This window comes from Perissodus microlepis, chromosome 1 (assembly GCF_051167445.1).
Source record: "Perissodus microlepis isolate ML-2025 ecotype Zambia chromosome 1, ASM5116744v1, whole genome shotgun sequence".
NCBI classification, from domain to species: Eukaryota; Metazoa; Chordata; class Actinopteri; order Cichliformes; family Cichlidae; genus Perissodus; species Perissodus microlepis.
In genome coordinates this window covers 8,136,799-8,159,550 of record NC_140461.1, presented here as the reverse complement: position 1 = coordinate 8,159,550, position 22,752 = coordinate 8,136,799, and the positions used below count along the sequence as shown (strand labels likewise).

Genomic DNA, 22,752 nt, shown 5'->3' with positions numbered 1-22,752 from the left:
GCAGAAGCATTGTGTGAAAAATTAATTACACTTCGTGATTCAGTTGCACTTCAGCATTTCAATCACATTGCGGTTTGGGCTTTGAATGAGCAACTGCAACACACAGATTATTTTCTTTTTTCAGTCATTCAGTTAGATTTGAGATGCTGTGAATGGAATCATTGTCCTATTGCATGACTAAGCTTGGGCCAGACTTTATCTATTACACAGACAGCCTCACATTTGATTAGAATACTTTGGTATAAAGAGAATGTCATGGTTTACTCAATAACTACAAGGTGTCCAGGTTCTGCAGCTGCAAAACAAAACAGAATCATCATCTTCTGCCACTGTGCAACCACTCAAAACCTTTGACATGAAGTGTTCATACTAATATGGTCTGTTCCTTTTCATCAAATGTTGTTCTGTGCATCATGACCGGACATCTCCACATTGTTCCAAAGTCAGATGTAGTTTTGCAAACCTAAGTGGTGTTACCATGTTCTTTTTAGGTCAAGTGTCCCTTCAAAAGCTCTACACAAGTGTACAATGAAAATGGGATTCATTTGATTTAGCTTCTAATGCTTACTGTCCTATGGGTTTGAGATAGATAGATAGATCGATCGATCGATAGATAGATAGATAGATAGATAGATAGATAGATAGATAGATAGATAGATAGATAGATAGATAGATAGATAGATAGATAGACATAATAATCTTAAGTAACTGTGTCAGTTACTTAGATTACAGTTTCATACATTTTATGTGCCTTTCTCAATGACAGAAGTGACTGTATTGTTACAGATACACAGTTAAGCCATTAAACTCAGTCAACTGTGAATGCTCCTGAAATCTATCAGCCATTAAATTATGTGAGATTATGGATTAACCCTTGTTACAGATATGTCAGCACCAAGGTTGCCTATCTGTTTGTAGCTTATGTCTTAACTGTTCCCAAAGGTATCCCAAGCTAAGGTTCAATGCCCTCTACTGAACAAATGCAAAGGATTAATTCCAGGTAGAACTAAAAGCATAACAAGTCATCTGTCCCTACTGAGCAGATATATTACACCAAAATAAAATGTTTGACAATGACTGTGGAATCGATAGTATCAGATAGCATCTACACCAATCAGCCGTTGCATTAAAAGCTTAACCTCACAATCTATGGACCCAAAGGATCCCAAAGGATTAATGTCTTGGTGCAGCCACCACAAAACACCTTCAGAGGTTGCATGTACATGTCTTGATGGCTCAGACTTCTTTTGCTGACACAAGGTGGACATAAATACTATAATGCAGGGTTTTTAATGAGCTGGCTGATTGCTGCATTTTAGGTTTAACATTAACGCTTTCATGCATAGTGGTCACAACAGTGGACAGCTATTCAAAGGCTGTTTTCTTGTATTTGTGTCAGTGTTGATGGTATACTTGCACATAAACCATTACATTGGACACTGATGTGTCACTCCATACCCTGCAACCCACTGGTGGCAGTGTATGTTACTATAGATGTAGGATGTGTTTTATTGTAGTTATTGTTATTTAACCCTTTCATGCATGAATTTTGACAACCTTGATCAGATTTTTTTTCTTAAGTATTTTTACTTTGATCTTTTTATGCCTAAAGATGAATAAAAATACTTAAGAAAAAATCCTGATTGAGGTTGTCATAATTCATGCATAAAAGGGTTAATAATGGAATTATGGAAAGGTTGGGTTTCTTTGGGAAACCAAATTCTATTGTGAGAAAATCAGAAGACAACACTGAATCATATCTCGGGTGTTGCATTAGGAGGACCATCTTGCATAAAAGTCTGGCAAAGCCAAATATGCAGAACTGCATGCTGTGGTGACCGCTTGCATTTAAGGGAGCAGCTAAAAGTAGTTTAATCTTAGTGTGATACAAATATCAGGATATCAAAGAATAAGTAAATGATGCAAGCAGCATGGTCAGTGTGGTGATTGTGTTTGCAGGGTTGTGCTCTTTGATACAGGACAGTTATAATTTGGACTTCAATTATGAATCCTTTTCTCTACTCCACCCTGAGCCACGTTGAGATATTTTGTCTTTCTGTCCTTTCAGACCTGTCTACTGGCTGGGCAATGACACCCTGAGGGTGTTCTCTGCCCTTTTTACCGAGAACTGATGGCGACTGTGCCAGGGGCTGAAAGCCAAAGATGGTGTGATGCCAAAGTCAGTAGTGGTGCTGCAGGGAGGAGAAAAGGCACAGAGGTACTGCAGATGTCCTCTTTAGACAGGTAGGTACTTTGTAATTTTGGTTTTATTCATTCTTTCTCGGGCCTTAAGCCAGCAGTGAGTTTGCTCTTGGTTGTGTCTGATCACCCAGAGTGCTTTTGATTTGAGTGGATAAACACATCACTTGGTGAAAGTCAAGTTGCAAGTTTCTCCAGTTCTCATAATCAACCATACTCTGTCACAAGTATGCAGACCAACCTGCACATTGTATAGGAATCACTTATCTGTATGATCTTAGGTTTTCCACCACATGAATTTGAACAGAAATCAGTTGCCATATTGAAGGTTATTTTTGATGTCACAAGTGGCCTGACAATGGGAAGCTCTTATATTTCTTTTGAACAAAGCTAGCTCATTAATCCTGTAACTGATTCTTGAATTGTACAGGAGTCTTTCTTCCACCGGGCTTTTGGAGTGACTGAGGCTCACTGCTTAGGAGCCATTGATGTGGACTCTGGGAAATCCATTCTTTTTGTTCCTAAACTGCCCGAGAGCTATGCTGCTTGGATTGGAAAGTGAGTCACACTGATCCTCAAAGAGCTGTGTACAAGGCCAACACCATCACCAGCTAGTCCATAGCAGTGAGCTGAACCTTCAATATTATTATTGCCAAATTTAATAGGTAATATTTGGTATCATTATCTAAATTGCCTCAGGGCTGTTTGACTACAGCACTGCTGCAGAATTGCAAGTTCACATAGAAGAGTACATTTGTATTTATTTACTTAAATAACTACAAAATTATGTGAAATTGCAAATTTGATCGCTCCACTTTAAAAATTGTGAATGTGACATGTTATGGATTAAATAAATGTTGCTCCACATCGATTGTTAACTTGTGTTTAAGATGATCAACATTATAATGTGATACTGACCATCTGACCATTTGCTTTTCCCTTATCTATAAACGTAAAAGAATCTTTTGTCATTTTATTATAAAAAAAAAATAATAACTGTCACTCAAAAGTAATTTGGTAAGCACTTTATGTTCTGCACTATTTTTCTGTATTATTTTTTTCCTCTGAATTCTGTCCTCAAAACCGGACTTCAAAGTTATAACATAACCCATCAGTTTTGTTTTAAGAGACAAGCCTCTTAAAATCCCTCTGACTTCATGTGTATAGTTTGCTAAGTGCACTTGTTTTTGTCAGTTTTATGTTTTTCATTTTTTGACAGGATCTTTCCTAAAGAGCACTTGAGGGAGAAGTATGCTGTTGATGAGGTGCACTACACCTGTAAGTCTGTCAGTGTTGGTTCTACAGTCCAGCCTCTCTGGTGTGGTCAAAGCATCTTACAACCTTATTTTGGGGCAAAGGCAAGAAACCCTTTGAACAACTTTTATCATATCTGACTGCTGATTTTATACATCAGTTTTTATATCCATGTAACTATTTAAATTAAAGGTAATTTAGATAATGAATCAAAATTGGTGCCTAGAGCTGTTCAAGATGAATAGTGAGACTTGCTTTTAGAAGGACATTGATTAAGCAGCCTAACCTTTCAGCTCCCCGGTACAAAGTCAGTATGATGTATAATTATACTGATGTGTGAAAAGTACAGTTAATAATCAGGTGTATTCACAAATAGCAGGTGGCCTTGATGTGTTCTGCCTCCTGCATGCTCTACCCAGGCAGCATCTGAACCTAAATTAAATGCACTATTTTCAGTTATGACAGCTCAGCTGGTATATGCCATTTCTTGCTCTGTGCCACATGTGAGAAGTTATGCCTGGCTCATTTAAACTATAATAAAGAAGGGAGTTCCACAGAGCAACAATATTCACCACATCAAAATGTATTAATCATAATCATAAAAAATGTGAAAGAGAATAGGAGTTAGCCTAAGGGCATGTGTGGCTTAAACTAGGGATAACTACAACACAATCAAACCAAAGCAAATGAAAGCAAAACAAAAAAAACAAAACAAAGCAAAACACATCTGGGTGCTTGAAAGGGATCAGTCAGAGAGAGGGAGAGTGTGAGAGAGACATCTTGGAAGGCCACGGGCTTGTATGGGCTCCCAAGCAGCTGAAATAATTTCCTCTATTAGAATGGAAGAGCTGTTAATTAAGACCTAAAAAATAAGGAGGTAACAGGCAGGCCCAAAAACCAAGACTGACACGAGGCCTGGGGCTGTCATAAAGGGCAACTTCAAAAAGTGTAATAATCTGATTCTCCTAACATTTTTCAGAAGTTTATGTGTTTAAAAATGCTGATGTTTTTGAAGAAGAATCCTCACTGTGCTACTTCTTCTACAGTAGGCATGAATGCATGCCTTGTTATGGCAGGTCCCGTTTCATTTATATCTTGTGAGAAAGTCATATTATTGAAATTTTAAATGAACATGCATTTAAAAGTTTAAGATCACCTGTAATATGATAATAGGGACCTGTGCTGATATTTCTGTGGGATGATGTGAAATCTCAGAGGACAGTTCACAACCCAGTTTTTGGCTCCCCCAAAACACATGGAGCATCACAGCAACAATCCGTTTGGTGCAACAGTTCATTAGAATGCACAATGGTGAAAGATCTCAACCACCAATACTCTTAGGGGACTTTTATATTGAATTTTATTATTTAAATTTGTAATGTGGAATTTAATTTACTTCATTTTGACAGCCCAGTGGGAAAAATGCAATCAAGTTCAGGCTCTTTGTAATTGCATGTTTTGAGAGACTGGGAAAACGGTTATCAGAATCAGTGTCTATCAGTCTATATGTCTATCAGTGTTGACAGCAGATTCCCAGGGGAGCTGTACTGGTGGATTGACAGCACCAGAGCTATTCTGGAGGTGTTCATGTTAACAAATCATGAAATATATGCAGAGTACAATATAAGAGCATTGACGACCGAAAATTTGTCTATAGATTGGTAATAAATGATCACATAGTTTTACAATTATTTCCATATTTAAACTTTGTCCTATTGATGATTTGTTCTTCAGATTATATTTCATGTAATTTTACATCTTCGTACCTGCCTGGGGTGTTAGATACCTTTATTAATCACAAGTTAAGACACAACTCATCTGCCAGTTTTTCCATGAAGTAATACCAGCTTAACACAGCAAGTAAAATTAGAAAAAAGTAAACTGCATGACCCACAGCTGACATCTAGAAAAGACAGAGTTGGTGGTGTTCAGCATTCATGTGACAGTGCTACTTATAGACAAACCAAGAGGAGGACAATATTTCTTTCTTATCCAAAGCAGGTCATGAATATTTTAGGCAGCGCTCAGACTTGGGAGGTATTCATGCACACATACTTCAGGGCAATGCCCTGCTTAAAATTCTGGCAATTTACCTTTAAATACTTGAATTTGCGATGTAAAAGTATTTGGTTTTCATCTTTATTATTTATTGTTGGGATAGTGTTTTTAGTTTCCATATCTTTGGCTCTCTTAAATAGTAGATGCAGTTCTACATCCATCAGGTTACATTTGCCTTCTCGGCTGCAAATAAGCTGTTGAAAGAATTCCGTGGACTTCAAAGTTCTTTCATCTTGCTTTAGTTGACTGATGTGTGTTTTACTCCTTAGATTTACAACTACTGCTAACATTAACGGTTTTTCATTCATAAACTATAACCCCAATGCCAGAAAAGTTGGAAAGCTGATCAGAATGTAAATAAAAACATGCAACGAGTGAGACATTTTACTATTTCATTAAAAATATAAGTTCATCTTGAATTTGATTGCAGCAACATGTCTAAAAAAAGGTTGGGGTGGGGGGAAACAAAAGGCTGTAAAAGGCTGATACTTAAAAGAAACAGATGGAGTAAGATTTTGCTAACTAATTAGATTAATTGGCACCAGAAGAGTAACATAACGGAAGATAAAAAAGAGCATCTTGGGGATGGACTTCTTAGAGTTTCGCCGAGGTAAAGATGGGCAGAGGTTCATCGGTTTTCAAAATACTTCATCCCCAAATTGTGGAACAGTTTCAGAATTAAGTTCCTCAATGTAAAATTATGAAGACCATTGCACAGTACATCAACAGTACATTGCACAGTACTATTGCACAGTACATCAACAGTACATAATATCATCAACAGATTCAGCGAATCTGGAGAAATAACTGTGTGCAAGGGACAAGGCTGAAAATCAGAATCGAATGCCTTTGATCTTCAGTTCTTCAGGTGACACTCCATTAAAAACAGACATGATTCTGTCATGGAAAACATCAAATCTCTTTCATTGCATTTATTATAAAAAATAATAATAATAAGCTGCTTAAAACGGCCTTTGATATGATTTCTCACACTATCTTTCTGAAAAGACTTGCGTTCAGTGGCATTAATCATACCCCCCTTGCCTGGTTCACCTCATATCATGCAGATCGCTCTCAGTTCGTTAAACTCAAATCTTACTCTTCAGGTTCATTTTCTGTTTCTGCTGGTGTGCCCCAGGGTTCAGTATTGGAGCCTCTTTTATTCATTATTTACATGCTTCCACTTGGTCACATATTTTGGAAATACAATATTAACTTTCACTGTCACACAGATGACACTCACCTGTATATTTATTCCAAACCCAATTTCACCCTTCCACCCATCTCCCTTTCTGACTGTCTCATGGAGGTTAAATCATGGTTCTCCTCCAATTTTCTAAAACTCATTAGTAATAAAACTACTACTCATCAGCACAGCTTCCACACTAACCAAATCCCACAAGTTTTCCATTAATATTGACAACTCCTCCATCCTTCATTCCCCTCAGGTTAAGAGTCTGGGTGTCATCCTCGACAGTTTCGACATTTCAGTCTCATATTAATCACATCACCCGATCTGCCTACTACCACTTAGATAACATCAATCGTCCCCAGCCTCCCAGCCCCATGCTGCTGCTATGCTTTTCCATAGCCTTGTCACTTCTCGGATTGATTATTGTAATTCTCTTCTCTTTGGTCTCCCTAACAGGTCCCTTCATGAACTGAAACTCCGCCAGAATTCTGCAGCCCAGATCATAATTTGCACACCCTCCAGAGAGCGCATCACCCCTGTTCTTCAACTGCTTCACTGGCTGCCTTTCAAAATATCACTTCTCACTTTCAAAAGTATCCGTGACCTGGCCCCTCCCTACTTGTGTTATTTAGTCCACATTACTATTCCTTTTCATTCCCTTAGGTCTTTGTCCGCCACTTACCTTATTGTTCCCTCTGCCCAACTCACCACTATGGGGCACAGAGCTTTCAGCCGTTCTGCCCCCTCAACTTTGGAATTCACTTCCTCCAGATTTCTGGAATATTGGCTCTCTTCCCTTATTTAAGTAAAAACTCAAAATCCATCTGCCTTCTTTAATACAACTGAAGTTAAGCTGCTAGAATGGATGGATGGATTTTAGATTTTGAGGATAAAGAGGGTTGGAATACAATAAATACAAGAACTAATTTTAGTTTTATTAATAATAGTAACAGTACTAAAATATCACTTTAGTACCTGTGTGCATTGAATTAGGAATCTATTAGGTGACATTTAGGCTGCTGGCAGAGGAGTAATAAAGTCTGTTGAGTTATATCATTCAGTGTGCTGCTGAGTGCTAGAGAGGCCACATAGGCACAATGGTTCCTTCCAAAATGACCTTTATTCAGCAGCCTGTAAGTAGCAGAAAATTTGTTCTTGTTAATTCTGCTGCACTGAACAGCATATAGCTGATGTTGTGTCCTGAAACCAGCAGTTTTCCTCACACTGGTATGTACCAATCACTGAAAATAAGTGTGCAACTATTTGGTTATTTTTGCACTAATCACCCTTCTGCACGCTACTTTAAATTGGCTCCCAACTTATTTATATATATATTAAAAAAAAACCTTTGTTAATACATAGTTTAAGCACTAATATCACATTTGTTTTTTTAGTTTTCAAAAAAGCAAATTAACCATACACACCACAAAACATTTAATGCTGTATAAACTTTTGAGTGCATAACATGGCAATATAATACCTTATTTGTCTGTTTTTTTTCTGCAGTGAGGACAGAATACAGATAGTGGGTGCATTTGCCTCACCATCTGCCTCCTTTGATGGAGTTAGTATGTTTAATTTCACTGACTAGCAAGATAATTATCAACATAATTATACTTTCTTAATGGATGTTTTTATTTTTATTTTTTAACTAATGTTGCAGAAAACTTGATATACTGATTCCTGCTGACTAATTAAATTTGAAATGTAATTCAGTTAACCAAGCTGTCTTGTGTTTGTTGATTATTACTTTAATTATTATTTTTATTATTTATACACTTTTTTAGCACCTTTCAAAAACAATGTTACAAAGCGCTTTGCAAGACAAGACAAAATGAACAGCAGTAAAACATTTTTCAAATACTCATCTCTAATGGAATGTAACCATTTGCATCATATTGCATTTTTATGTATAATATTGTCCTTTTTTCATTTTCATTTTTATTTTTTTTAATTAGCTTCCAAGTGAACAACAGTCTTTTAAACCCACTCATGAATGCAATGGTAGGTAATTAAAATGTATTACTGAAGAAGTCCACTTAAGATAAGGATAAAAAAGCTTTTGCCTAAGATTGTATTTAGTCAGACTCTCACGAACCTCTGCGGTTATAGCTGCACAGTTGGGTAATGGCATGTTTGCTATCAAAAACAGTGACTTCTCTTATAGACGTCTTTTTTCCCCTTCCTCTCAATTTAGGAGTGGGTCTGTGTAGATGTAATGGACTTCGTGCTTGCCTGGTTGTCCTTGGCATTAAGGTTTGCACCCTCCAGATGAATTGACATTTTCTAAAATGAGGAGGAATGCTTTTCAGGCACACCTCCTGGGAAGCAGGGCTTGATTGAACCCTCTGCCCCCTCTTCTTACTCCAGCTTGCATGGCTATCTTTTCATAGGCTTTCTTTCCCTTTTATGTTAATTACTGCCTGTGTTTGGGGTGAGTGCCCTGTGTTATTTATGTTGTTTATTTGTGGGAAAAAAAACTTTAATTCACTTCATTAATAAGCTACAACATGTGCACACAAAAAAATATAATAGTATGAATCAGCAAGCAAAGGAAAATTTTGATTTAGGTCTAAAACTTACATTAGTTGTGGACTGAAACATTTTCATCAGTTCTTCAGCAGTCGATTACAAAGTTTCCACTGGAATGACAAGATCTCATTTAAAAGCTGTGTGACACATGGTCCTTGCACCATTCCTCTTTTAGCAGTGTATATTAGGTTTATTTCAGTCTTTAGAGTACAAATATTGCACTAAGTGTTGGCATTTTTTTTTCAAACTATGTCTGTTGGGTGTGTGGAATCGGTGTAATTTTGAGCTTGAATACCACAATCAGCAGCTGCGAAATAGCTGCTGATTGTGTTATAATGTAATCCACAATGTGGTATATATGTAATCCTGCTGGGTAATTGACCGTGTCAAAGTATAAATGCTTGTTCTGTGCCATTTAATAACTCTGTTATATATCACTTAAAGTACACACAAAGATCAGCCACTTGGGACAGCTCTCTATTGAGGATACTTGGAGTAGAATAAACCACCAACATATTCTTATTTGTTATACATTACTTACATGTTACATTTTTTTTGTGCATGTGAAAAGCTGTGCATAACTTCCCATTTGATGTGTCTGCTTACTAGAGAAGCTGTAAAAACTAATTGTGTCTGGAAGTTTCAAGATTGCATCTGAACCTGTCACTGACAAAAACAAGCACTTTTGCTTTGACACAAACTGTTGACTCCATAAATTATATACCAACAATTTTTCCTCAAAAGACAGGAATACGGGCCCCCTCTTAGAAAAAACAAAGTGTAAGAGTTGTTTTCTATTTATTGCATGGCTGTAGATTCACTGTAATGTGCATTGAGTTTACTGGTCAGAGAGACAGCTGGTTACTCCTCCTTCTGTTTGTAGCCGTCTCATATGGAGCTGGAGGTCCTGTGCTACACCAACAGGATTTCCAGCGAAGCCCGCAAAATGGTTAGATCCTCCTGAGTTAAACAAACCATCCTTGAACATAACAAAAATTCAAAAAGAAAAATGTTCAAGCTCACCCAAAGTATTCAAGGTGTAAGGATCCTTGTGATAATATTTGACCAATAAACTGTAACACTAAAGCAATTCCTTACGTCTTTCTTTAATGTTCCTTGGAAATCATTTTTAGGAAAAACAGAAACAGAAGTAATTTTCAAGCTTGATAACTGCATATAGTTACTTTTTTTTTTATTAAAAAAAGGGGGCAGAAAAATATGAAATAGAGAGGTAAGTGGGAATATTATTATTATTTTTTAAATTTTACTTTAGAAAGATGTAAGGGCTGTGTTTAGTGACAAGACATGGAAGCACAAGCAAATGGATTTATTCCACATTAACTTATGTAGATGTTATGCAGACGCTTTCACTGTATTGTTGTGTGTGTGTGTGTGTACGCACACACAAATACAGTGAATGTATATATGGAATTAGCTGCCTATGGCTTTTAATGAAGGCAAGATATTAGAGCAAAACACACAAAAGCAATTTAAAATGATATTTCGGGTTATTTGGCTCATGCTTATTTTTATTTTATTATAAAAGCTATTATTTTAGTTTGGCTGACTTTCAATACTCTGCCGTCAGAGTAGCTTTCCATGAGACTGATTTTTGTTTACCATGTGAGAGGAACTATTACCTGTAATAATGTTCTTGAGGTAACAGGTAATGCGATTTACAGAAGAAGGGAAGCATATACAAGTAGAGTAATTTTTACAAAAGTGGAGTTGGTCTTATGCAGACAGCACAGTCTTAAAAAGATAGGTGACTCCAGGGTGGTGGAAATGGTGCATGTAGCAAGGCAGCAGTGGATGGGGAGCAAGTGAAGGCAGAGGCAAGGATTAAATTGTAGATACTTAAAGATGGAGAATGATGCACAGAGTTCAGGGAGGAGCTGAGACAGGCTCTGGGTGGTAGGAAAGTGTCAACAGATGACATGGAAAGTATAGCTGAAGTGATGAGGGAAACATCCAAGAAGGTCTTTGGTGTATCATCTGGACAGAGGAAAGAGGGCAAGGAACTTGGTGGTGGGATGAAAAAGTACAGTAAAGCATTCATTGGAAGAGATTACCAAAGAAAAAGTGGGATAGTCAGGGAGATGATGAAAGTAGACAGGAGCACTGGGAAGCTAGGCATACCAAAGGGGGAGGTGGAAAAGGAAGAGGCTATTAGTGAGTTGTATTTGAGCTGGACACTAAGTAAGGAGAAAACGACTTGTATTGATTGGTTAGACAAAGTGATTGTGCTGGATGGTGCAGCCAGTCAGCGTGGTTAAGGACTGAGATGGAAATGTACTCTGATGGCTGCACAATCTCTTTGTCTAACCAATCAATACAAGTCTTTTTTTGTATTTTTGTATTTTTTTGTATTTTTTTTTTGTATTTTTGTAGCTGTATTTGAGTTGGACACTAAGTAAGGAGAAAAAGACTCAAGATGGAAGGAACACTTTAATAGCTGATTAATGAAGGAAATTAGAGAGTAGGGTGGATAAGAGAAAGCTGGTGAATCAGAAAGTGGACAGGGATTAGTAAGGCAGAAGTGAGGGCAACAATGAAGAGGATCAAGAGTGGAAAGACGGTTGGTCCTGTGGACATACTGTGCAGTGGAACAATGGTGATGAGAGGAGCTGTAGTAACTATGGATGAAGTGATGAGCCAGGTATCAAGAGAATATCACAATGTCATTGTGCCTTTGTAGATACAGAGAAAGCATATGATCGGGTACCAGGAGAGGGACTGTAGTATTGTATTAGGAAGTCAGGAGTGGCTGAAAAGTATGTGAGGGTGGTGCAGGACATATGAGCACAGTGGTGAGGTGTGGAGTATTGCGACTGAGGTATTTCCTGTGCTTGACAATGTGATTAAAAAGTGAGTGAATGACTTCAACGAATTCTTAAAAAGCATGTAGTCAGGAAAAGGACAGCAAAAGTTCTTCTGCTAATAATTATTTTTTCTTCTTTGCAGTCTCTTCCAACTCTACTGCTACACTAAAGGAGGAATGTGTCACAACTCGTATATGTGTGCTCTTCTTCCAGGAGAGGACAAGTGAACTTGAGAACAAGGGAGCTCATATGACTCCTGTTTTAAAGTCACTACACTGGCTACCGATCAGATTTAGGTTCCATTTTAAAATTCTAGTTTTAACCTTTAGAGTACTACAGGGACAGGCCCCTCCCTGTATTGATGATTTGATTCGTACACATACCTCTTTTTATAACCTGAGGTCATCGAATCAAAACCTTTTAGTGGTCCCCCACAACCCCACACGAGTTTTAGAACTCGAAGGGACCGATCTTTCCAAGCTGTTGCACTCAGACTGTGGAATGCACTATTTCTACGGTGTCTGGAGTCAGTGGAGACCTTCAAAAAGCAGCTAAAACCATTTTTATTTCAAAAAGCTTTTAATTAGACCAGGGTTTTTATGATGTATTTATAACTGTATTGTGTTTTCTTACCTTTCTTGTAAAACACTTTGTGACACATGTCTGTGAAAGGTGCTATATAAATAAACTTTATTTACTTATTTACTTATGTGTATCTGTGCATCGTGAGGATTTATTAATTGATCCATTACCTGATTTATTTCTAAGGACTTCATACAAACAAAGAAAGTACAGATGTACCTGCACTTAGATCAGTCAAATGCTTGCAATGGGGAGAGGGGTCTCTACATCATTTAAGTCAGCCACAGCCACTTCTGTTTTGGCACTAATGTTTTTGTATGGTACTACATAAACTGAACATGAAAATGGGAGCCAGAGCTGCAGCAGCTCTATATGCATGAGTCCTTTCATATTAGTTTTAATTAATTATATCTGCTTTATGTCTGCACCAAATGTGGCACTCTAAGACAGACAAAAAGTTAGCCTCTTAGTTTTTAGATGATGCCATGTTTGTTGAGATGCTTGAACACAACTGGTGCAAAGTTTAGATTTCACTTTTGGGCCATCTTTATCAACAAAATACAGCCACACAAACGACTCCTCAAATATAAAATCTATTAATCTGGAGAAGATGTTTAGTAAATATAAACATGAAATAAATTGGACCATTTTAGATTAGGTTAGTTAAAAAGGTATTTTCAGTCTGATCCTCCTGGTGCAAAAATTAATGAACAAAGATCATTGATGTAGTGTTTTTGTCTTTGGGAGTCTAATGTCGGTGATTGTAGCATATTGATCAAACATTCGAGCAGCTGACCCTGAGACGATAGCCGTAGGCATTAGAGCACCACATACTGTGTTCCTTTGTTCTTTCAGAGCACAAAATGCTGAGTTTATGACATAGTTGAGCAGGCTCCATGCATCTCTTCTGTATCCCTGGTGACTTGTTGGCAAAACAAACCGTGCTCATTAAAAAAATACATTAACATCCCCCCTTTAGCTGTGACCTAGCAGCATCATTATGGGTGAAAAATTGGGAGATGTTGTTAATCATGTTCTGGCCTTTTGTGTTAAAGGCCATGTATTGTGAACATTGTAAGGGTTAGTTGCCCATAGATGAAAGCATTTTTCCTGGTTAAACTAGGAGCTTAAAACAAGAGACTGGAATCTGTTTGATGCTTTAATGTATTCTCTTCTTTGAAGATTAATAGTTATTTATGTTTTATTACTAGTTGTCTTTTTAATGTATGCATTGTTTATTCCCACCAGTGTCATTAATCCGTCTGTCATCTATTATGGTCATCCTGGGGCTCCTAATGACAGGACAATTACAAATGGATATATGTGGTGAGTACCTTTTTGGGGGGTGGGGGCTTTTTCTCCTACATGAGGAATTTTTCCACTCAACAATCTTTAGTGAAGGCCATCAAGTGACATGGTTACTGTTCTTGTGACCTTTAGTGACTTCTGAAATCTATACATGTTTTTGCACTCAAGCATGTAAGATATGCAGTCTGTTTGACATGGGTGGAGAGTGCTATTGCTGTCCTCAGACATCACCTGCTCCTTCCCAGCTAACGGCAGGTTCAGAGGACCATCTATGAGGCCATCCTGAAATCTTCACATGCTGTAATGGCCGCGATCAGACCAGGCTATATTATTTTCTATTCAACTATGGATATGGTCATGTAGAAAAACTTAAGAGTTACATGATAATATATTATAGAAATCTGTTTTTGTTTTTAAGTACAAATCATAACTGTGATGTCTTTTTAAAATCTTTCAGTAGTTAGAAAAATATAATTTAGTATTCATTACAGTTGGAGTCTTGAAAAAAATATCGTTGTGAATTACACTGACAATTCAGTAAATTTTAAGCTTGGTTTTAAGAATTTAAGATTTTAAAATAACATGCATAGTTACATTTTTAACACTTTTTCTGTTTATTGACAAAAATGTGTATTTCGAAGGTGTGAAGTGAACCGACATGCACGGCTTGGCTGACAAGGTTCACCTGGAAGAACTTGTAAAGATTGGCATCCTACATGGCAGCGTGGAGGACATGATGAAGGTCCTGGGCTCTGTAATCATGCCCCATGGCCTTGGACATTTGCTGGGTATTGATGTGCAGGATGTAGGAGGTTACCCTGAGGTTAGAACACAACTCATAAATTCTTAAGATCGCCTACAACATAACAACTAGTCAGCAGTTATTTCCATGACAGTCTTAGACTGGAGACAGTAGAGGATCAAAACGTTTCTGTTCCTGGAATATTGATGTGTCATCAATGATAAAGAGACCAATGGTGCAGACGTGAGAGAGGAACAAAAAGAGGCAAAGCTGTGAAGAACAAGTTCAGGATGAGGGCAGCAGCGAGGGGAAGATAAAATGTTGTTTGAACTGTGAACATAAATAGCTTCATGCTGCAGTGGAGGGATTTGTACTGATATGCAGTAAATAAAGAAGACAGTTAACAGTCAGTATTTCCAGTAGAACTGCTAAATCTTCACAAGCTAAAATCAACAGTAAGAGTAACACACTTTGGGGGGGGGGGGGGGTCAGCTGAATGCAATCAGCTTGTGGATTAACTCTCGCTAGTTAGTTAGCTACAGTCAACTGACCAAATACATCAAACCTGATCATCCCTGGGAAAAAAGGCTTTCTACAATTTAATAATTTAATAGATGGGGTTTAAAGTTGTTACACAGGTATCTACATAGAGGTATATACTAGATACCTATACTATATACTTTATCAACAGAAATAATGAAGCACAAAATTTGATGAAAAATCATTTCTGTTCAGGATCCAGCAACAGAATTCCATTTTCCAGCAGTAAATGGATCAACAATAGACAGTATAAAACATGCAAAGATCAGGAAAAGAAACCACAGGAAAGTTTTAAGCCTAACATTAAAAGTAGAGATAGTGTCTGTCTCCTGAATCTAAATGGGAAGTTGGTTTCACAGAAGAGGGGCCTGAAAACTGAAGGCTCTGCCTCCCATTCTACTTTTAAATACTCTAGGAACAACAAGTAGGCCTGCAGTGCGAGACCGAAGAACACTAATAGGGTGATATGGTACTACAAGGTCATTAAGATAAGATAGGGCCTAATTATTTAAGACCATGTATGTGAGGAGCAGGGTTTTGAATTCAATTCTGGATGTAACAGGGAGCCAATGAAGGGAAGCCAATACAGGATAAATCTGCTCTCTCTTTCTAGTCCCTGTCAGTACTCTTGCTGCAACATTTTGGATTAGCTGAAGGCTTTTCAGGGAGTTTTTAGGAATTCCTGATAATTACAGTAGTCCAGCCTAGAAGTAATAAATGCATGAACTAGTTTTTCATCATCACTCTGAGACAGGATATTTCTAATTTAAGAGATGTTGCGCAAATGGAAGAAAGCAGTCTTACATGTGTGTTTAATATGTGCGTTGAAGGACATGTCTTGATCAAAAATGACTCCAAGGTTCCTCACAGGGTTACTGGAGGCCAAGGTAATGCCATCCAGAGTAAGAATCTGGTTAGATACCATATTTCTAAGATTTTCAGGGCCGAGTAAAATACCAATAATTTACAATAATTTCCTTCTCTCACCCCAACCAGTCGCAGCATGGCCCCGTCCCTCCCTGAGCCTGATTCTACCTGTTAAAAAGGAGTTTTTCCTTTCCACTGTCGCCAAAGTGCTTGCTCATAGGAGGTCATATGATTGTTTTGGTTTTCTCTGTATCTATTATTGTAGGCTCTACTGTATAATATAAAGCGCCTTGAAGCGTCTGTTGTTGTGATTGGCGTTATATAAATAAAATTTAATTGAATTGGAAAAAAAAGAAACCGAGTGTGGAAATACCTTAAATCTGCGTTATTTCTGACAGCCGCCAGATCAATCCTTGAATGACAGGTCATTCTTAAATGGTTTGACAAACAAACAAAAACCTTCTTCTGAAAATGAGCAAAACCACCCAGAGAAAAGCTTTGAATTCTTTCAGGAATCCTGGGGAACTACTGCTAAAGACCAATATAAAAACTACAAGAAAGTCTGGTTTCTTTACTGTACTGTAGCTTAAAAATAGCCTCAATTTAGTCAGTGTACATTCACCACTACTGTTATTTACTGTTTAGGGCACTGAGTGAATTAACGAGCCTGGATCGAGGAATCTTCTGATGGGCCACCTGGTGCAAGAATGGATGGTTCTCATGGTGGAGGCTGGCATATACTTAATCAGCCACCTGCTGGACCAGGCTGGCTAACCCTGCCCAGAGCTGCTTCATCAAAGTGCTGGCTCACTTCTTTGGTTTTGGAGGGGTTAGTATGTTTCTTTTTGTTTATGTTGGACCAAGATGGTAACAGAACATAGGGCCAACTAATACAGAAATGAATTCAGCACAAAGTATGCACTTGATACTTGTACTACAGTATGTCAGGATTGGTATTCTTTCATGATTTGCTAAAGGCCACATGTGCAACTTTGAAGAAAAAAGCTATAAAGACAGGATAATGTCACTTTAAGCATGAATACATCAGCGAGTTTAAAATTTAAGGCCCAGCTATCTCTAAAATTATGTCTATCAGGCCTGACTTTCCATGTCTTTTTTCTTTGTCTTGTCTTTAAACATACGCTTGCATATAATCACTTGCTTTGGGCGTGGACAAGTCAGACACTGTTGCATGTAGTGAATGAATTGAATAACTAACATTTTAACATATTTTTGATCAATTCAAAGTCATAACAGAACCTAGATTCTTAGAGATTTTATAAACAACTTTATGAGCTGGAAATGATTATGGAGAATCACAAATTAGCTTTAACTAATGATGTAAAACTAACTTATTTTTGTGTCAGAACCATGTTGGGAAATTTCAATTTCATATTGTGTTTTCATTGTCAATCTTGTGTGACTTTTTTGTGCAGTAACTGAGCTTGGTGATGTGAAGTGATATGCCATGAGCCATGACATCACTATAAATAACATTAGGGCCTTCAGTTATTCTATTATTTGTAACTCATGTTAGTGAGAAGAATTAATATTAAACTAGTTCTCAGACCTTACATAGTTGAGCTAGAAGTCAATCAACATATTTTTTTTACTTCATTCACCTATTAATTATATAAGTAAATAATGTAACCATGGTCAAGTTAGAATCAAAAATGCTATGCTCAAATTAAGCATCAATATTCACTTTAAACTGCGGTGTGTTTTGACCCAGTAGTCGATGACTGCAAAACACATTTTTCTACTTTTTCCACTGTAAGTCATTAAGCATGTGAAACCTGTACTAAATGATTATGAAATGTGAATGAAGCAGTGGAGAATGGAAAAACAATCTATGTCTCTACATGGCTTTGCTATGGTGTCAACAGCCACAAAAGTGTTGGTGTGCTTGACCATGTGGTGATAAAAGATTAAGTGTTGAATGAAAATTTTCAAAAGAAGCAGGAAGACTGATAGTTATCAATTTTCTCCGATTTGCTAAATTTGTTTAATCTTTTTTTAGTACCTCTGTTGTATCCATGGAACATAAGGTTTTTAGCTGTCAGCGCACAGCATTGTTATGGATGGAGTGTTTTCAGATGTTGCTTCTAATTTCGATTTAACCTTTTGGTATAAAGGTCACGCGTAATGAATAGTTCTTGGGGGTTTTATTCCTGATCCAAGCAAGCTTAAAAACGAGGACCTGAAAAGCACAGAGGGAAATTATCTAGGTTTTATATCCATCCATTCATCCTTTCATCCATCGATTATCTTAGCCCCTTATCAAATTCAGGATGGGGGCTAGATTTTCTAGACAAAGGAAATTATGCCCAGAAACTATAATTCCTTGTTTTGGAATTGAAGCGTTATCTGCCATATTCACTTTTTACATGTTTTTATAGTTTTTTTATTTATTGTTTTTGGTAAATAATAAACGCTCAAACTATGCGTGAATATGGATAGAACATTTGTGGCCATAACTGTACAAATAGATAAATTACACAATTATTGAAACTATTATGTGTGTTAAATTATTAACTATCATAGGTTTCAGTACAACTTAGTGCTGAACAGTTCATACACAATGTACAATGTTTGTTAGTGTTTATGGCTGATCTGTTCCCTGACTGGCCCTTGTTCCAACAATAAGTTGCACCTTTGTCTTTTGTGTTTTTCTTTCGATACCCCTCTGCTCCACCTTTTCTTTTTTTTACATTTCTATAACACCAGGAGTCTATTCTTCAGGAAAAGTGGGTATCTTGCATACATAAAGGATAGGTGAGCAAAAGAGAGCAGGCAAATTGATAGTCACATACGATGCATGGATTCTGAGAGCTCCCTCAGCTCTCCTTTAGCTATATTATAATATTGCTTATTCAAGCCTTTTCCTTTCGAGACATGGTCTGGATTCTGAAATAGCTAAAATATTGATGTTATGTTAAATCAGGATACAGCCACATTCATCGGTTTAACAATTTTTTTTTTTTTGACAAGTCTGCCTGTGTCTGGTAATTCAAACACGCAATTGTACAGGGTGGGCCATTTATATGGATACACCGTAATAAAATGGGAATGGTTGGTGATATTAAAGTCCTGTTTGTGGCACATTAGTATATGTGAGGGGGCAAACTCCTCAAGATGGGTGGTGACCATGGTGGCCATTTAGAAGTCGGCCATCTTGGATACAACTTTTGTTTTTTCAATAGGAAGAGGGCCATGTGACACATCAAACTTATTGGTAATGTCACAAGAAAAACAATGGTGTGCTTGGTTTCAACGTAACTTTATTCTTTCATGAGTTATTTACAAGTTTCTGACCACTTATAAAATGTGTTCAATGTGCTGCCCATTGTGTTGGATTGTCAATGCAACCCTCTTCTCTCACTCTTCACACACTGATAGCAACACCGCAGGAGAAATGCCAGCACAGGCATCCAGTATCCGTAGTTTCAGGTGCTGCACTTCTCGTATCTTCACACCACAGACAATTGTCTTCAGATGACCCCAAAGATAAAAGTCTAAGGGGGTCAGATCGGGGACCTTGGGGGCCATTCAAGTGGCCCACGACGATCAATCCACTTTCCAGGAAACTGTTCATCTAGGAATGCTCGGACCTGGCACCCATAATGTGGTGGTGCACCATCTTGCTGGAAAAACTCAGGGAACGTGCCAGCTTCAGTGCACAAAGAGGGAAACACATCATCATGTAGCAATTTCAAATATCCAGTGGCCTTGAGGTTTCCATTGACGAAGAATGGACCCACTATCGTTGTACCCCATATACCACACCAAACCATCACTTTTGTTGGTCCAACAGTCTTGGAGGGATCCATCCAATGTGGGTTAGTGTCAGACCAATAGCGGTGGTTTTGTTTGTCAACTTCACCATTCACATAAAAGTTTGCCTCATCACTGAACAAAATGTTCTGCGTGAACTGAGGGTCCTGTTCCAATTTTTGTTTTGCCCATACTGCAAATTCTGTGCGCCGATCTGGGTCATCCTCGTTGAGATGCTGCAGTAGCTGGAGTTTGTAAGGGTGCCATTTGTGAGTAGCTAAGGGGTGTTCGACTAATGCCACTCTCCAGTGACATGCGGCAAGTGCTACGCTGTGGGCTTTTGCTGAATGAAGCTAGGACAGCCGCTGATGTTTCTTCATTAGTGACAATTTTCTTGCGTCCACATTTTGGCAAATCCAACACTGAACCAGCTTCACGAAACTTAGCAAGCAGTTTGCTAACTGTAGCATGGGAGATGGGTGGTCTCGTAGGGTGTCTTGCATTGAAATCTGCTGCAATGACCCGGTCACCAGATATCAACACAATTTCGATCCGCTCCTCACGTGTTAACCTCTTCAACATGTCAATGGCTGTGAGCAAAGAGAAACTTGTAAATAACTCATAAAAGAATAAAGTTACGTTGAAACCAAGCACACCATTGTTTTTCTTGTGACATTACCAATAAGTTTGATGTGTCACATGGCCCTCTTCCTATTGAAAAAACAAAAGTTGTATCCAAGATGGCCGACTTCTAAATGGCCACCATGGTCACCACCCATTTTGAGGAGTTTGCCCCCTCACATATACTAATGTGCCACAAACAGGACTTTAATATCACCAACCATTCCCATGTTATTACGGTGTATCCATATAAATGGCCCACCCTGTATTTTGCATTCTCTGATGTTCATGGACCAAAGCTGGTGCAGGTCTTTCTGACAATATTAATGAAAAGGTTGTTTTTACCTTCTTTTTGTGGTAGTGTTTTTCCTCTAGTGCCAACTTGAGTTAGATTTGTCTCTTTATTTATTTATTGTAATTTTGCCTCTAATGCAGATTTTAAATCAAACAACCAGGATCCGATTAAAGTGTAGTGTTTCAGCCTTCCCTAATGGGTTCTAACAAATTACATAGAATTACTGTTTATTAAAGTCTGAAATCAAGTGACAAAAGTATACATATTTTAAAAAACAAAACATTGTCACATTGTCCAGAAACTTATAGACTTAACTGTAGATGCCAGTTATCTGTGAATTAAATGATGCCAGATAAATCTACCATCACTAAACATTCAGACCTTTCTAAACTATAGACAGAATGTGTATTTTATTTATTGTCTATAAAAGTTAAATGTTCAGAGCAGGTCAAGCTGGAAGCATGTGAAATATTAACTTCACTTTCTTAAACTAAAAATTGGAGAAGACACACAAACTGCTGCATCAGATGGTGAATTTTCAAAAATCCAATAAAAAATGTATATGCAATGAGTGTGACCCCTCAAAACATTTTTTTAGAAACATTTAAAAGTAAGGTTGAAGAGTTTATGGAATTTTAGCATTTCACAAAAATGAAGCAAGAAATTTCACATTGTCATTCTCTATCGTTTTTGACACCTCACATCTATCTTTGGAACACTTCAGGGGTTCATAGAGAGTATAGGAGATGTAGCTACTGTAATAACTATCACTGGTTTTGGACTCTGCATTTTGAAGTGTCAGGACACCTGTCAATCAATGTGGCCCTGCCCCTAACTCAATTATCAAGGTGGATGAGTTATAAAATTGAGGACAAAAACTATCCATACAGCACCAACTATTTCAAAACCAGGATTTAAATCTTCTTTCTAATGCTGTAAAGTTGCCCATTTACACAAGGGCTCTATGGGGATTTATTTCATTTTGCATCTAGCTTCTAGTCCCACTCAGAGAAACTGCAGTTTTTAACACTCCCACATTGGCTTCAATTTTAAGATGCATTTTTCCCCTTGGGGTAATCCTAATTCTAAATCTATAAAGAACTTGAAAATACAGCAGTAAAATGCAGCCTTTTTGCAAATAACAGAAGAAATTAATGCTGCAGAAAATCGTTAGCTCAGCGGTGAAATAAACATTTTAATTTAAGTTTATTATTTTAACACTGAGTGTGCTCTCGTTGCTGTGTATTTCTAATTTGAGAACCGCAGAGCTCTGAAATGAGATTCATTTAAATATTAAAGGTTGCTGTCCCAGAGCCTAATAAAGAAAATGTGAAAATTGCTTTAGACTGTCAGCAAATCAAAGGGGAATTAATTTTATTGACTGAATCCTTGGTGATAAATAACCTGATCGATTTTCTATTGGTGTCTTTGCACATTGTTTGTTTTTGTTTTGTTTTGTTTGGGGGGGGGGGGGGGTAATTACACTGGTCTTGGAAGAAAGAAAAGTAAATTTTATAGGAATCACAAGCAGACACAGATGTTTTATCCACAAAATTAAATTTTCTAATTAGTAATTCAGTTATACACTTTTTACTCAAAAATGTATTTTCCTGATTTCTAGGCTATTACCATGAAGGGTGGTTGGATTACTATTTACTACATTGTTGTGTCTACCTTGCTTATTAACGGAGGTGTCACTGTTCTCACAGATGTCCAAACTCATTCAACCCAGAATTACACCTAAACCTGCCAGCCATGAAATTCTATGAGAACATATATTATCCTTTTGAATCAGATATCAGGCAAGATCCAGTCAGACACCAAGATTTATATTTACAACCTCACCTACCTGCTTGCTGATGGGTCCATATCTTGTGTCTTCACTCTTCATGAAGGAAGGTCAGACTGAGTATCATCTTGCTCTACTGAACAAATCCTGTGGATTACCTCCAGAGCTTCTATCTTT

At 37.5% G+C, this 22,752-nt stretch overlaps 1 pseudogene across 1 annotated transcript; it reads left to right on the top strand.

Annotated features, from left to right (window-relative positions):
• Positions 1-1,931: 1,931 nt before the first annotated feature.
• LOC146393268 (xaa-Pro dipeptidase-like) lies at positions 1,932-17,191 on the top strand (annotated as a pseudogene). Its single transcript, XR_014800024.1, has 14 exons — positions 1,932-1,960; positions 2,069-2,244; positions 2,630-2,757; positions 3,419-3,519; positions 7,914-7,930; positions 8,210-8,275; positions 8,662-8,707; positions 10,119-10,199; positions 10,441-10,466; positions 12,200-12,280; positions 13,888-13,965; positions 14,132-14,269; positions 14,589-14,770; positions 16,742-17,191. The product of XR_014800024.1 is annotated as a xaa-Pro dipeptidase-like (transcript).
• The last annotated feature ends 5,561 nt before the right edge of the window (positions 17,192-22,752 follow it).